This window comes from Rhea americana, unplaced genomic scaffold (genome assembly GCF_003343005.1).
Source record: "Rhea americana isolate MKP2758 unplaced genomic scaffold, rheAme1 scaffold_208, whole genome shotgun sequence".
NCBI lineage: Eukaryota > Metazoa > Chordata > Aves > Rheiformes > Rheidae > Rhea > Rhea americana.
Window position 1 is genome coordinate 1,492,880 of NW_028186239.1, and position 17,631 is coordinate 1,510,510.

The window sequence follows — 17,631 nt, forward strand, 5'->3', positions numbered from 1 at the left end:
TCGAGGTCCTCTGCATCCTGGCAAACTCCAGCTGTTGTAACAGCTTTTTGTTGTTAACTGCCAGATGTTTTGATTTATGCTCTGGGAACAGCCTACCAAGCAGTCAGTCACCACAGGGCTGGAAGAGCACAAAGGTGGCTTAAAGGACCAGCAAGCGAGGGACCGTTTGATAAGGTATCGCTGGGCTGCTGCTCTGGTTTTGTAGGGTTTGGGGAGCGTGGAGACCATTCATTTTTCAAACGTTAGGTGCAAAACAAGAGGAAATAGGTTAAATTCCAAACAAAAGTATTGTTGCATTGCACTGTTTACTGGAATTTATAACTTTTGATTTTGTTCTTTGCTGGTTTTGCTGCCAAAGTGAAGGAGCTGATTAATTAGATGCATTTCAGAGGAGTAGGGAGAGGGAGACTTAGCTTAWTTTTTTCAATTTTTTGATCACCAGTTTAAAACATTACAGAAAATCACTCATGGCTGGTTGATAAACTGGTGAGATACAGATCTTCATGTTATATTTGCATCAGTGTTGAGCTAGTTTTCTGACTGTTTCACTCTTTTCTTGAACATACTCTGAGGAAGGAAAACCAACCTGAAAAATGGACACAAAGAATTTGACAAGCTGCCKCCATAATATTAGGGATTAAAAAAAAACACCCTACACTGAAAAACACGCTAATGTTAAATGTTTCAGACTGATGGGTAACTGCAAAAGTAAAGAATTTTCTTCTGTGACTGAAGCAGCTGCAATTCACTCAGAGATGCTTTTACTCCAGCACTTCAGAGGTGATTATAAACTGAGCTCCACGGAAAGGCAGGAATTAAGTCTTTTCAGGTTTTTCCGTGTTTGTGGCCTGTTGCTTTGCAGCAATGAGTGGGTGACATCTAGCGGCTGCTGCGGGCCACCCAGGTCCAAGCCCCAAGTCCTAGTCCCAGGTGCCAGCTCCAGATTCCAGGTCCCAGACCCAGCCTCAAGTCCCAGCCCCAGCCCCAGGTCCAGGCCCAGGTCCCAGATCCAGGTCTCAGGTCCCAGCCCTAGTCSTCCAGGGCCAGGCCCCTGTACATGATGTTTGCGGCAGGTGCATTAACTAAGGAAATCTGCCCTCCGACTGGGCGTAGGTACTGCAGCCTGCTACCATCGCTCGCTGAGCTAGAGGCATCTGAAGAAAAAAWATGACCTGACGCCCTGGTAGCATCTGTCCACTGGCGAAAGGGGCGTCTTCCACCTGGTTACAGTGAAGAAGGCTGCCCATAGCCAACGCCAGCAGCACGGATTCCAGGAAGGCTGTAGGAAGACTTAGCACTTGGCTTTGCACTAGTTATACTTAAGAGACGGGGAAAGCAGAGCAGAAGGGAAGTCTCCAGCTTGAGATAGCCTTTATTCCATCTGCTGCCATTTGGCAGTGATGGGAAAAAGCTGACAGGCCCCAGGTAGAAAGCAAAAAGCATTTGCAGAGTCACACGCTAGAGAACCACAATAAAATCGTAGCATCTTTTTGAAAGGTAGGGGATGCGGGTGAGGCCTGGAAACGGGAAAGAGCGAGTCTCAGGGGAGCAGGGAATATATACATAATGCTGAAAATCAGCTGCAYGGGCCTCTGTGTATGAAAATATGACAAACAATAATACCATTCCGCTCACAAAACAGTTATGTTTCTACAGCTGTGGCCTGACCAGAGCCAAAAGAAGTTAAGAGCCATCCTCGCTTCCCCAGAGAAYGGTTTTATAACTGAAGGAGGGAAAGGGGCAGGTCTCATCCTGAAATACTAGTAATTCATCCCGTCAGTGTTGACAAAGACATCTCTCAGTTGGGTATGTAGCACTCTGGGTTTTGCTTCTGCGAGACCTCGAGGTCCCTCCCGTTCGGATGGTGTCRGAGAGCGGAGTCCGCATCGGAGCAACTGCCAGGTTCAGGATGCATCAGGACACTCCACGCCGAGCCTCATCCCTTCCTCCTTCTCTCTCTTTAGAGTATAGGGCACCAGCTGCTTTTTGTTTGTTTGTTTGTTTTTTATTAGAAAGAGCTAAGTCAGACGGACATGGACACCAGCACAGTCCTTGCCTTGCTTGTGTGGCCTCCAGCAGYGGTGCACTCTGGCCTCATGACCGTCTCCCACAGCGTGGAAGTGGTCCTCCTTTGGTGAGGAGTCAAGTCTGCAGCTCTCTTCTCTAGTGGTGGACTGTCTAGGATCCAAGAGCTGCGGTGGCTGTTGGGAGGTGAGTGATGACCTCAGTGTTGGTGTAGGCAGAGGAAAGCCCAGTAAGGATAAGCTAGGAGTGCCTGTGTCCCATTACTTTAATAAAATGACTGATGTAAAGAAGCACAAATTTGTGAATGCTGTCCCAGGAGCAGCTCAGCTTTGAACATTTTTTTTCCCCCCCCTACAATCACAGAAGAATCCCATTAACCTCCTAGCAACAGAAGGAACACCAAGAGATTTGAGGATCAGTTGGCCAAAAAGACACACAGAGTGGGGTGATCAGGAGAAAAAAAAAAAAAAACTCTATTTGAATACACTCACAGCAAAACTAGAAGACACCACTTCTGACCCCATTCCTTGCTGTACCTGTTGGCCCATCTCCACCAGTTCCAGGAGTGAAAGGGATTTCTTTCACGGGGCAGGGGAAGAGTCTGCATTATTGAAATAAAGTGCTGTCTGCAGCCTTTACTCTATCTAATTCTGTAGCTCTTAGATCCAGATTGATACACAAACTTGCACTGGCACACCAAGAGTGTCTTTTAATTAATGCAAACGTGCACATGGAGAACCTTTATAAATCTGTACAGCGGGAACTGCAGAGTCATATTCCTAATCAAGACAATGTTCAGAAGGTTAAATAATTTCCCTCATGTTATAGAGGAAGAGATCTCTGAGCCGGGGATTAGAAGGCCGGTGTTTATGGTTCTCAGACTGCAGGTCTTTTTGAAAATCTACCCCATGTTCTTAAATGATGTCCAGCCCAAACACATGKCTGCCACACTCCAGTCACCGAGGAAAATGGGGCTGCTCCATCGTGTGGTGGCAGTCCGCAGCGAGGAGCAGCTCTGAGCCRAGGAGCCTGCAGACTGGCTTTGGAGAAGGAATACGGATGTAACCGCCAAACCCAGGATAGCGTCATGCAACCCCTCTTGGGATAATGCATTTATTCCCCTACATGTAGAAGGAAAAAAATATCTCCCAAAAGACAGCAGAAGTTGTAAAACAAATGAACTTGAGCTCTGTAGAGTAGAAAAAAGAGGGCTGAGAGACACGGCATGAACCTCCCCTCTGGAGAGCCTCCAAGGTGCCCCAGAGCATGGAGAGATCGCCGTCGCAGGACTAGGCAGAGCTGCTCATCACCACCCGCAGGGCTGCCTGTGGAGGAAAAGCACCAGCCATCCCTAAACCATGTTGTGCTTAAACTAATCTGGCCACCGTTGCCCAAACCAGACCAGATAGTGCTCCACACACTTGGCACAGTTGAAGCCAACAGCTGCCAACAGAAGGGCAAGTCCAAAAAACGAGAGCAAAAGATTTTCAAGAAATGCAGCCATTTGCGAAGGGCACCTCTGCGTACAGTTGAAATCTTTAGCTCTTTCTTGTTCATGGCTTAAAATGTTCTGATCACAGCCTTATCTTTATTAACAGGACACTTAAAGTTGGCATTTGAACAGAATGAAAACAACCTTTTGGCTAAATGTGATGTTGGTTTGGAGGCATTTGCCAGCTTTCAGCTAAAAACATGGTTTCCTGATTGATATTTTAAACTGCCTAACATCTGCTGGAGGTGAGTGAAAGTGGTTTTGGCTGCAACTGCAATGTAACATAATATATTTGTGGAGGTAAAACTATATTTGTAGAGGCAATATACTTCTGGAGCTAGTTTGTGGAGGTAATTCACCATTTGTCTGGTAAATAAACAGAAAAAATAATTACCATCCTTCTTGGCTAGGTTCTGTAACCACTGACTTGGCCATAAGGATTGATGAGTTATGATAGATCTTATACATTAAATCTCCTGAAGGTTAGGCTTGGTCCTGGCAACTCTACCTGCAATTCAGCAGGGTCCCATGAATCTAGATKTCTTCAGTTATCACTCATGATGGGAGAATTCAGTTCAGTGTGCATTTTATTTTTAAAAAAAGAGAGAACTCAAAAACAAAGATCTTTTTAAGAGGTACCAAACTTTCAGGGATGAGAACTGACGGAGAAAAGACTGTAAGGGGCATTTGCCTAGCACATGTGTAGCGACACCATGCAAATGCTATTTCTTCTTAAAACGGGAAGGTAGGAGGACAGGCATATATTCATTTCTGCTATTCCATTAAAAATCAGAATTTGTGAGAAATAATTATTCTATATCACGTGAGTATAACTTTAGCTGGATAGGTCATCTCACCAACTTCACTGAACAGCACATCAATAGGGAAAAAAAATGAGTTATCCTCAAAAAGATTGATTTTGACTCTTAAAGTATTTCAAGCTAAATTTTGTGGGGACAAATACCAGTTGATTGATTACTTCTAAAACACTGACTGTGATCTAGAGTGTTTGTTCAGCGACCGGCCTCGGAGCACTCTGAAATCACAGGGGGGTTGTTTACTCCCGTGACGGATGCCAGACTGGCGAGCAGGAGGAAGGCTTCAATAAATCATTTCTGACATTAACCGTGCACAAGCAAATTCCCGCAAGTGTTTGTGTTAGTCCTGCCACCAATGCTTGTGCAAACATTGCAGCACAGAATTCACACTGCTATCTTTTCTGTGACTAGTTTTGCAAACAAAAGTTCCTCATAGGCATTTCCAGGCAAAGTCAACGAGAGAGGCACAAATGAAGCAAAATGCACTTTGTTTGTTCAGTCCACTCTTAGGATGCCATTAGCAAATAAACACGAATATTTCGTAACAGACTCAGTTTTGGAAAAAAGAAAAAAGAAAAGAAAGCATGAATTGGATTAAGTAATGAAAYATAATTTTGTTTCTGTAAACAAGCAGAATATTCCAAGTATCTGACATCTGACATCTGTATGTTTTTGTATGAACTATTTTTAGTGTAATCTCTATCTATTTTATGAAACCTACCCCCCCAGCTTATTATCATGTCAATGCTGATGCTGTTTCTAAGGACAGTAAGTTGACAAGTGCCATCTATGGATTACATAAGTACACTTATATTCGTGTTTTTTAATTCAGTTCTCCTATTTACAACCTTGTTTAGAAGTGCAGCAACTTCAAGAATAGCTTCAGCAAAAGCTCTGACCGTCAAAGTTCTCCCGGAACACAGATCGGCACCCACAAGCGTTTGCAGCGYGGCGAAGTGTGGCTGCTCGGCCGAGCAGCGCTGCGTGAGGTCTGCCAGCGCGTGGGCACACCACAGCACCGCCACAAAGGCGGTGACCTGAAACCCCACGGACATTCCACCGATTTCACGTACGGCTCAGAGCTGGGCTTTAAATGCTGGYTTTGCTCAGTTCCTAAGCAGAAAGTCTTTTCAAACTGTGGGCCCTGAAAACTCATTTTCAGATCTAAGGGTCCGGCCGAGCTTTGACGGCTCAGCTGCATCATCTCCTTCAGATGATACAGAGACTAGACCAGGAGCTCAGCCATTTTCTCCATTCTCCACTGCKTTTGTCAGGGAACTAAGCAGCTCAAGCTCTGGACTCCCCCCAGGAGCAGGATATTTGTCCTGTTTACTACTTACAGAAAACTGTGGACTAGACCCTGCTGGTGAGCCATGTGAGTGGGCCAGTCAGTGCACCTCTCTCCTGAGAGGGTGTCTGGGGGCAAGGACATTCCTGCTCCAGCAATGTAATGCTCTAACATTACACCCACATGGTCCTGCCAGGCATGGCTCACACATGGGMATGGTCACCCAGGGTTTCTGTCTGCTGGTTTACTCTACCCATGGACCAAGACAGGTGTCCCAAGGCAGCAAGAACCCTTGTCTGGGCTGAAGGAAGAACTCTCCAGGTTGGGGTGTCCAGCTGGAATACCCAACATTGCCAAATCACACCAGTTTGGCCAACCAGGGATGGACTTTTCTGTCAAATATACCTCTGTTCCAGAGAAAGCTTTACTCCTTTAGCCCTCCCCCATAACCACCAGTCCTTCTGAGCGAGGAGAAGAAAGTCTCTARCCTCGGCTGAAGCCTGTAAAGACTGCCACAAACAGACAATAATAAAACCTCACACTTTTCTGACCGCTCCTGTGACTTTTGCCACATGCTAAGCCCCTCAGCAGGGGGTTGGTTCAACGATTTCAGAGGTCCTCTTTCTACAAAGATAAATAAAATTCTGCCTTTGACAAATTAATAGGAAACTTCCCTGCTGCTTTTGAGCAGGTGGTTCTTTCCACATYAGAGGATTCAAAATCCCTTGGAAACACATTATTTTTACTTGGCAGAAAGGGGAAAACAACTAACGAAACGTGAGAACCCGGCATGTGGGCTTGACAGACCACACTGCCCACTAGCCCGCTGCTGCTCATGCATGCAGCCAGTTGCAGTGAGAGGGAAGGGAATCCTCTTTCCCCTCCAGCAAACGCTAGTCAGGAGAAAATGACCCCTCTGAGTCCACATCCACCACTAGGTTGTTTGGCTCGGGGAGGTCAGCTCTGCCTCTGTTCAGTAGCTGAGCCAAGGCAGCCCCTGTGTGCTGCCAACCATCATCGCTGGTGTGACTCCCTCCAAAGACAAGTCTGCAGCTCTGACAGTGTGRGAAATCTCCTAGTTATACTCTGGAACCTGGTGAACACAGAGCTAAACAAGATGCTCAGACAGTGCTTCTGCTGTTGAGGCCATTTACCCCTATCCCCAAGTCAATTTTCTTCTCATCTGATTGAAACTGAGTTTACTCACCAAACCAAAACTGCAATAATAGCAAGGAGAAGCCACTTACTTCCGTGCAGTGGCTTTTACTCTGTGCACTGCTTTGTTTCCACGTATAACTTCCTAAAGCGCCTGCAAGAACAAGCCTGGAAAAGCCTGGAAAAGCCATCAAGAGCAACCTGCATCTAGTCTTGAAAATTTGCTGGGCTTGCAAATTGAAAAAAAAAAAAAAGAAGGTTAAAAGCCAGAGTTCCAGCTAGCATCTTGCATGATTCATTTGTCCTTACATTAGTCCAGGAATGAGGAATAATTAACAAATTATACCGTCAGTTTAGCTATGACTGAGCGTTGTTATACGTGCAGACAATGCTGCACAGAGCTAACTTGTCCCATCTCCTCTTCAGAGGACGGAAGCAAGTTGTCATTTTCTCCAAGTCTTAGGATGTTGAGACTTTAATGATTGTTGTAAATCTTCATCCTGATTCTTGATGTATTGGATGGAGAAAGCTGGTATCTCAGAAGTGACTGCAGAGGAGACCTCCTTTCTTCATGAATTAGTGCTATTTTCCTGCTGAAAAAATTGAAGAGGTTGCCTTCAGGAATGAAAGGAGAACACAAGTCTGGCCATGTGGAAGCAGGAAAGCATTTGTTGAAATATTAATGCCTGGAATTTCATCTGCTGTTGATATTTTCAGGATATGCAAGTGGAGTCTTCAAGAAGGGAGCAACTGAGCAGGGCTCAGAGATGCCACCCCTTTCTGCATCTGCCTCTTTGCTTTCCACGTTCCCTGCTGGTGGGTGTTCAGGTCCAATCACCCTTTAGCACCTTTCTCTGATGACATTTTGACATGGCATATGCACTGCGTACTAATTAGAAGTAAAAATATTTTGATCTGATATTTTTAAACCGTAAGGGTGAGCACAATGATTTTCAAGAGAAGCCTCCTGACAGCTAAAAGACAGTAATATTTGAAGAATAGGGATCTCTGTCATCTCTTGATTTGTATTAGATCTAGCACCTCTTAAATATAGGAATCATTTTTATTTTTGTCCAAGTCTATGACTGAACAGTTGTTTGATTTGTCCTGTTAATGTCCTACCCAAGACACACAGAAGGTCACCTGCATTCTGGTCCATCAAAGCAGAAAGCATATTTGACTCAAACCCATGTGTACTCCATTGACTTAACTGGGACTAACTGAAAAATAAGCTGACATATATTTCTGTACTTGTTCTACTGTAGCAGCAGCAGTTCAGTCACTCTCCTGGCTCCAGGCAGACAAAGCAGCTTTGATAAAAGGTCTGTTGTATCTGCTGTACATGGCACGTATTGACAAGCTGCTGCACTCGCAACCAGCACATTTTATTTGCTTTTTACTCTTGGTGGCTCAGCAGGGTGAATTATGCCTCAGGACTGTTCCCTCACGCTTTCTGGGGAGCTGTTGCAGCTCTTTCCTCCCAAGGCTGCAGCCAGATGGAGGCTAAAACAGGGCTGCAGAGAGGTTTCGTTGGCTGCTGCATCTGCTCCTTTCCTCCGCTGGCATTTTCACAATGCTCCTGTGAAACTGCAGCCCGATCCAAGCAAGCTCGTCTGCCTTCCTATGTCTGAACCGTATTTTTTACTCATTCATATTTTTTAACGTGTTACTCTAAACATTTTCTGTGTCTATCAAGAGAAGGTTTTGTAATTGCACCACTAGCGACAYAGAGCGCTGAAGTAAGATGCCATAAAAATTATTCGAATGTTAGCCTGTGACAGCAAGGCTCCCTTAAATCATCACAGCTGGGGCTCCTAAAGGCATCCATCACTTCTGAGAGTGGAGATCTGCACCTTTTTCTTGGCTTTTCAGAAGCTGTCTGGGTTGCTCAGGTCCTGCCAATACACAATTCTCTACTTTTGTACTGATAMAAATTTTGCCCCTCCTTTCCCTTCCTACTCAGGCCTTGTAAATGTTTCACCAAATTAACTCAGATTCTACCGCATATTTACAAAGCTTTATGACCTTTCACTGTAGTCAATCATTCCTCATGGTCTAATTTCTCTCTCTGTCCCCCCAGCTCCTTCATCACTCTACTGTTCCCTGCAAATGATTTACCCAGCTCTTGCAGAGCGTGCCCGTRTCCCCTCCGACATGCACAGCTCGCTCACAGTCCTTCTCCATTTTAGACTTCCCCGATTTTCTGGTGTCTTTGCCCCCGAGTAACCTGAGCACTTGCTCACCATCTTCAACACAGAGGTTGCTGGTTGCACTAGAAAGGTTCTGGACATGAACTGTGGTAAGTAGATGTGCAAGGTGAGAAGTAGCTTGTTTGTGTGGAAGAACATAGATCACTGGAGGGTAGTTCTGTGTGCCTTATTTTTGTATATATATATATGTAGTCACAATATTTGCATGCATTATTAGTCCTTGGGTGCAGTTTGCATACGAAGTTCAGAAGCAGTGGTTCAGGGAAACTTAGTGCTATCTGACATCCTCTGTGAGTTTATCAACACGTTAAGTGTTCGAACAAAAATTAAATCAAGGATTATAATTAAATATTAACATTTAAGTCTAAATATTTAATACATTTAATAAAGAGAATTTAAAGAAAAAGAATATTTGAATAGGCCTCTTAAAAACACAGATACCCCTAGAAAGAATTTTTTTTTTCTTTATACACATTTGCAGCTGTTCATAACAGCCATCATCACTCGGCTGGGACAGGATCCCCAAAGCATYTGCATCTAAAGCAGGGGTTTAAACACCACTCTGGAGGCCTGGGAACTGAAACTTAGATGTTACACTTCTCAGCRTTGCTGCATCCAAGTGACTTCTTATCTCAAGTTTCTCCTGTCTTTTAAATAGCTGTATGAGGCTGCCGACAAGCATACTTGCTACTGCCCTCTCCAATGGAGTTTTGAATATTAAAAACTCATATCTTAGGAGGCAAATCAGGACCAGCAGTTCATCTTGCTGCTGGGAGAATTTTCCTGATCAACAAAACAAACTTACCAGTAGGAGTAGATGCATTTATTGGCCATACTCACTGAGCCACTGGTTAAGTTACAAATTATAAGTGCTGCCACAGCAGTCATTGCCCAGCAAAGCTGCAGGTGGCCTACAGAGACTTGAAGGCACTCAGACACAAGAGCTAAGGAGCGTCCCCAGCCAAGCCCGCTTGCTTAGACAGCACCCAGGCACAATGGTTTTGTACCGCTTACTGTTGTATGCAACATGAAGGCCACAGGTTGTCACACACACAGAGATAAATGTGGATTTCAAAATCAAACCCGGCAACTATCGTTATTTAAACTGATTTCAGGCCARGAGGCTCAGTTTTGGCACGTTTGCAGCGTGCCTGCTGCAGCATACCTGGTTTACAGAGGCCGAAGTCAGGGAGGCACTTCTAGAGCAAAATCCATCAGTGCTGAGAAGGGTGGGTACTACGAGGAAAAGGGATTTCTCAAAATACATGCAGGGAAATCCCGCAGGAAGCTGAACAGAAGAAAAATCTTTCTTAAATACATGGAAATCCTGTGAAAACATGCTCTGAAACTCCCAGGGGTGCTCTTGCAGAAAACTCGTGCCTGTTTTCTATGCCTGGTGGGAACGGAGGGCCTGCAGGGTGGTTTCCAAGGGCAGTGGACCAGCTCCTGCCCAGGACCTCGTGTGTCTGACCACTAGGTGTCATGGTTGTCCCACAGAAGTCACATTGTCCAAGCGCTCCAGAAAAGGTGAGATGGTCCTGTTCTCTTGCCAGCTACGAGGAGSCGGATCATCGTGATAAAACCGAGCAGAAGAGGCAAAAACAGTGTCTGGCTCTATCCTGCCTCCGTGGAAGGGAGAGCAGAGATCAGTAGACTTCACAGGGCTGTAGCGTGATCTCTCTAGCATGGGACACTAAGGGCAGGGAATTGAAGCTCGCAGCTGATTTTTCAGTTCAGCTTGTAAAATGGATTCATACGACAAAATGTCTAATAAGGCAGGTCCTACACTCCCCACGCATTTCAGTTTGCAATCTGTGCACGTGCKCCGTTAAAATGTACCTTTCTTGAATGTGTCTGACTAGAACTGTAGCTAATATTTCAGGCAGAATTGCTCATTTGCCTTCTACGATGGCATTATTAAGGGTCCTTTCTGTGTTGTATTTTCTCAGAATGATTTCTTCGGTTTGTTTTCTAGCTTTGCTTTTCCACAAAAGGAAAAGGAGYACATACATTACATTCTGCAATTTCCACCTAGATCACAAATCAAGTGTTTCAGAGAAAATGGACTGCTTTCTTCCTACTCCTAAATTTCAGAGTGTGGTAAGAGATTTAGCTAATCCCCCCTTAAAAAAAAAAAAAATGTGTTCATCACTGAGTGTTCAGATGAGATTGTACTGGAGATTTTATACAGTTAGACTGTGAGAAAGGACGTGGTTTAAACATTTTCTCTTTCTCTCAAGCACCTGCTTTCCTGTTAACAGGCCTCCTGCTCTCTTTCAGCAGAGAGCAAGTATCTGCATCCAGCCCCTCTCTTCACTTATCAGCCCCTGGAGTTTACTCTTACAGGGAGGCTGTGTGSATCAGTTGGTCCCCAATGTGATCTACTTAACTACTAAAGTTTCTTGGGGCTCTGTTTTCAAGATGGCATGTGGGAAATGTGCAAGAGCTCCCAGTAGCAGAAATTAATAATAATTGAGCTATGTGACCGATATCCTGWGAGTTGCTTTGAAAAGATGCTCCTGCAGCGTATGTCCGGAGCTGTCGACACATCAGCTGCAGGATACCCAACTCTCTGGAAAAGACTTAGGAGGGACTAATCCCTCCGGTGGCAGAGCTACGTCGTGGGTGAGTTCAGCCTCCACCGAACAGCAGAGAGACTTGTCACCGAAGGAGTAACGGTTACAGTAGCAGAGGAGCAGTGCAGAGGCAATGCTTGGCACGGAGGAGTATCACTCACCCCCATCCTCTYGCTGCTCCAGAGGAGGTTCCCGAGCCTGCTCAGCTATCACACGCACGTTCAGAGAACTGAAGCCGGCACACGGAGCTCACAGCGGGGCGCCTCACAGCGCGAGCCTTTGGGCATGCTAATAGCTTTTCTCTCTTCTAATTGCATACATCATTTCTAATGACAACTGCATGAAATGGAACATAATTTTTCATTTTCGCTCCATGAGTCACTAATTGAATTGATTGTTGTGATTCGCCACGATTTGGCGTACAGGAATAGGAAGCGTGGAACGAATCAGAGAGGAAGCGTCATTTCACGATGCAAGCACTGACCATGCCCAGTTTCAGTAATTTCTGCTTTCCTTGATGACATTTTGTAAAGAGCTTTGGGTAGACACAAGGAGAAGTCTGGTGCCTTAATTATAGACAAAAAGGAATTAGACACGCAGGTTTGGATTTGATTTACACTGCTGCCAAAGGGGGGCCACGGGCCAGCCATTTATCTCTCCGCACCTCCAAGCATCACTCTTCCTTTCCACCACCTTCTACAGTCTTTTTCCTTTCTGCCTCTACAGTGCCTGGTATGACAGGACGCTGTCTCAGCCGAGGGCGCTAAGATATCAGCGGTCTGATAGAGASTGCAGCAGGCCTGCTTCCCTGGTTCAGGAGCATCCTGGTGGATGTCTGGTGCCAGCATCTCCAGGCAATAGCTTTGTGTGAAATCAAGAGAGTTTGCARGTGTTTTTGGATGACTTCACACGGGAAATGCACTGAAATGAGCTTTGAAGGGATATGAGGAGTAAGCAGAACTTGCTGTACTCTGCTTTGGGACTAATTTGACAGAAGTCTGTAGCCAGCTTTTGCAGACAGGAAGCCTTCTGGACTAGGGTTTCAATACTGAGTGCTTGACAGTTAAAAATGAAGTTTGTTGAACTTTGCTACATAAATATACCCATATATCTATCTTTTTACTTGTGAGTCATAATAGTCCATTTTACTTATTTATATAAGATGAAGTTTGAAGAAAAGATTTAAAAAACAGAAGTGTGATCACTGATGATACTAACATACCCGTCCAAAAAAAAAAAACTCAGTAAGATGTGTTTGAAGGAATGATTTTTGCATGTGGACTGGGCTTATTCTTTTTATGACGATGTAACTGAAATAGCATAGCCTTATATTTTCAGAAATGAATTATATAACTTAAGAAGGCAGCTGGTCCTAACACTAAGCAAACATGACGAGGAGGTACAGTGTACAAATAATGTTCTAGCTCTCTGCAGGGCAGGGTATTCCYGTGTGGGCAGCCAGTCGTCTCATGATTTTTCTCCATAACCAGTCTTGTGTCCCTATAATATTTTCAGCCTGCACGAACCTATATGACAAGATTCAGTGCTAAATATTACTAAGGATAAGCAAAGCTATTTGTTTAAAGGCTCAGGAAACTTCTGGATCAGCCCAGAAAAATACAGAGAAATATGTAATAAACTGTTACTCTTCATGGAGTTCAGCTGTATGTTGCTGATACTACCACTTAGCTGATTTAACAACCTCTCACTTAGAAAGCTGGATCTTATTTCCCAAACTGAAGATATGAAGTGAGCAAAACAAAGATTTCTTTAGTCGGAGGACAACTGGTCAGAACGTAGGAACAGAACAAGTCAACAGTTTCCGAGTGGCTTTTAATCTGAGCACTAGTAAAAGCTGTTCATATAGCTTTTTTATAWGAATCCAGCAAATCTCTCAACAATTTCTACAAACTTTTTTCTCAATTTCAGCATGAGATCCCCGGCCAAAATGGAACAACTTTGACCCAGAACAACCAATCSATCAGCTCATTAATCTGGGATGTGTGAAAGAGTATCTCGAAAGTCCCAACTCTGCCGTAGTCAGGTGGCAGAATTTAASTCTCCTACATTTCTGATTCCTTCCACTGTGAGGACAGTGCTCCAGTCCCAAGGCTATTGACTATTTTGATGATACCTCACATTTTTCATTACAAACTCCAGAAGATGTTCATTTTTCTCTCTGATACAGAATACTAAACATTTTCGATCCTCAGAATTCATAGGATGGGAAAGTAGCTGAGACACTAACTCTGTGAATTTTTACTATAAAGTTCAAATATATAAAAAAAATGCTGCAAAATATATTTGCTGGAAATACATGCTGCAAAATGCAAGCTCCTGTAGCTCCCACTAGCCACAGCAAACCACACAGAATAGTTCCACACATGTAGCAGATGTCTGCCAGACCTTGCCAGTGTTTGCACAAGGCAGCCTGAGCTGCCTTATCAAGACACTTCAAATTCTCCAGAAGGAAAAACAGTACTACTGGAATTAGACAGAAACTATTGAAATTGCTAGTAATTAGAAAAGCCTCTGAGATAACTCTGCTGCAAGTCAGCATGAATAAGTATTAATTATGATTGTAAAGACCATAATCCGGTACTGATCCTGAAGAAAACATTTCTAGTCCTTGACCACTGTGCACTGCAACATTTGCAACACAACAGACTACCATACAATTTCCCTCTATCCTGTTTATACCTCACATATTTACCACAAATAGCTCTGTCGAATGCAACTAGTTCCCATCCACTTACCACAAAAGCAAACATACCAGAATATCAAAGTACTAGACACACAAATCATCATAACTGACATCTACTCACAATCTTAAAAGCAGAAACATAAAAATGTAGCCTAAATAAATTATCCTCAAAATGTGTGAAAAGCAAAACTGCATTTTGCAAAGCTAAAACCATGCAATGTTTGGCCTGGGCATCTTGGCACAAGGGTGYGAACATCTGGAGAGTCTGCTTCGTAGTACAACGTAACACGGATAGCCCCCACTCACTCTAAGCATAAGAGTTCGAATTGATGCCTGAACATCCACTGCTACTGAGCACAAAACACCCCGGCAGATCATGCCCATGATGCTTTGGTAGGGCTGTTAGGATGGGACAAGTTGTGTCAAGGAAAGAAGAAAGCAAGATCTGAAATAGAGTAGCTATGGTTCTTGAGAGCTTCTCAGGAGAGGAGTAGCTCAAACACCCATTTAATGAGAGGTTCCAGGTCAGAACAGGGGGACAGAGGTGGGTGAGAGAGAGGCAGGTAGCTGCAGAGGTTTTACATCAGAGTGGCAACAGTGATGGGGAATCCTTCCATTACCTGAAGGTCTTAGTTGCRTGTAGCTCCAGAGCACATGAGCTGGTAGCCGTTGCAAGCTCTGGGATCACAGCAGTGCTGGCCAGCTGTAACTGAGCTCAGGCTCTCGTTGCTCACAAGCCTAGCATACGGACCTGCCAGGCCAATCCCTGCTAGCGTTCACATTGCAGCTGCAGCAAAACAGCCGCATCAGAGCCGGCGTAGGCAGCAGGGAGTGACACCTTGCTGCTGCCATCTCCTTCAACCCACTTGTGGCAGCAGCTTTCACTCAGTCAGATGTCCTCCCACTCCCACTCTAACTTCAGTCATGTTCAGAAGAGTTAGGTTTATATATACACATAAATACATATTTTCCCCATACATATGAAATGAGGAAGAAAGGTTTCCCATATACTCAGTAACAGACCCAAGGAGTTCAAGGCTTTCCAAGGCAGCTGCTTTTATTTATTTATTAGACGTTGGTTTCATCCTTCTAAGAAATGGGAACATGGGTGAAACTGAACATTTTACTGAGTTAAAGAAAATTCTTTCCTGCCCAGCTTTAAATACAGCTCATCATCCACACACTTACTCATGCTATCCATAGCGAGGAGGATGTTTGTACAGGGAGGCTCTAGAGTGGGATTTAGGTTCAAATTTTGACCGTCACAGGCACAGCCATGCTCCACTTCAGGGGCAGGTATGAGGCCAGCTGCAAGCGCAATCACCCAGCAGCTTCCCCATCTGCTGCCCATATGGGATGACGGACTAACATGTGTCTGCTGACATGTTAACCCATCAGATAACGGGAGCACACTCCAGCTGTTCTCTGCGGGGRTCGGGGGCAGCCTACCAAAGTCCGGAGCAGCCTACAAAGTGCTGCGTAGACATGTATCTCAGGAAAGTTGTTCAAAATCTGCTCCTGTTTGTCACCTGAAAAATGGGAACAAAAGCACTTGTTTTCTCCATTCTTTATGTTTGCAGATTAGAGGATTTTTGAGTCAGAATTCACCTSTAACTCCGGGGTATATTTAGGGCTGACTGGGAAATGTTTTTCCTGCCCTGTGAAAATATTCACAATTCACAAATGTTTCTAATCTCTCCTCCAGGCAAAACAAACACCTTCGAAATAGGAGGGAGACCTTGATTGCAACTGCAGCCTCAAGGCTCTGCAATGCAGATCACACAGAATACAAATGAGAACTTCYGCCTTATGGGAACGTCATTTCTGCGTTCAGCATGCGGTCAAGGGAGACCCCTTGCTCAGCTCTAGGAGGATCTAAYAAGAGGTGTGCTATTTATCAGTGCCTCCTGCTGCTCTCCATCAGAACAGCGAAGGAGCTTCACATCATAAGCACTCTACGCGTTCACCATGCATGTGCCACCTCCCTTCAAAACCTGGAGCAAATTGGTTTCACAGGAAGACTTGGGGCTTTTGCTCTATAGTGTTTCAATTATCATGGTGCCAGTGACAAGCATGAGGAGCTTTATACTGCAGCTCTTCTCTTTATGTTTGTCTCACAGGTACTTGAGTACACAACATACCTTCCTTCTCTTGCCTGGGAGAAAAATCTGTCTGTGAAAACATTAGTAAACAACCTTCTTGCAGCTAATCAAGAAGAGAATCTCAAGCTAATCAATGGAAGAGAAACTACTGGCTCAGAAGCATGGTCAGACTGTCTTGGTATGCTGGACATTTTTCATTCAGTCTCCTCTGCACTATGCTGTAGCATCTGTACTATCCCCAGATAAGACCTGTTCTTCAGCCTAATAAGGACAAGGCCTTGGCAGAAATAGTATTAGGGGAATAGTGAATGCGGCAACAAAAGAGCATGATACACTTTTCTTTCTGGTGACATTTTTCTCCATGCAATGTTTGCTGGCCTCTTTGAGACCTGGAGTTTACCTGAAATTAAAATTTGCATGCAGATGCTCTTGCTGTTTAATGAAGCCAAATCCTAATCTGATGTAATTTTTAAATSAGATTTTGACTATTCAGAAAAGATCGAGTGATATTGTTTCTACATTTTCTTTCCTAGGTCTATTATCTGCAGCCCATCTGCATTTTATTTCAACAAAGAGACAAAACCAAGATATTCCACTGTCAGCCAAAGCCAATGACCTTGAAAAATACAGTCTTGTCCTCCAGCTTAGTCACTCTGCATGTTGCCCAGTTGCTTAGGTTGAGAGCAAAACAAAGAACTGAAAAGAATAGCGTGTGTTGCATTAGGATCTGTACCAAAGTCTGTAAGGGAAGCCAGAGAAAAAATGACTCACACACTGGGAAGGATTCCTCCTGTTCCCATCCAAATTGCATTTCCTTGTCAGGCTGGCAACAGCTGATGTGCTCGTTCCCATGGGAATATTTTCATCTTGAACAAAATGCACATTTAAAACAACTTCCTGAGTTTGTCCTGTTTACGTATACGTTTGCATTAAATGGTGTCTTCTAACAAGCGTAAAGCCTGTTGTCCAGACTGCAGAACATTTTCCCCCAAGGCCTCAGCTCTGCTCTAACGTTTGGGGGAAATTAGGGGTAACTAATGTGAGAAAGGTGTTACTATCRCTGAGACTAGGAAAGCCATTGAAAAGTCCCCCATAAAAGGGGTTTTGTTGTGAAACACAAACGGGGAGAAAAAAAAAAATTGCTTGAAGGAAGAGATGCTAAAAGATATGAAATTCAAAACAAATCCATGTCACACAAAAAAGGCTCACAGGATGCTACCATAATGGCTTAAAATGTCCTAACTAGAGATATTTTACAACT

At 44.2% G+C, this 17,631-nt stretch overlaps 1 long non-coding RNA gene across 1 annotated transcript; it reads left to right on the forward strand.

Moving 5' to 3' along the window:
- Nucleotides 1–2,013: 2,013 nt before the first annotated feature.
- LOC146596190 (uncharacterized) lies at nt 2,014–9,148 on the forward strand. The gene is made up of 3 exons (XR_014895790.1): nt 2,014–2,211; nt 3,624–3,762; nt 8,859–9,148. It is a non-coding gene; the product is annotated as an uncharacterized LOC146596190 (long non-coding RNA).
- The last annotated feature ends 8,483 nt before the right edge of the window (nt 9,149–17,631 follow it).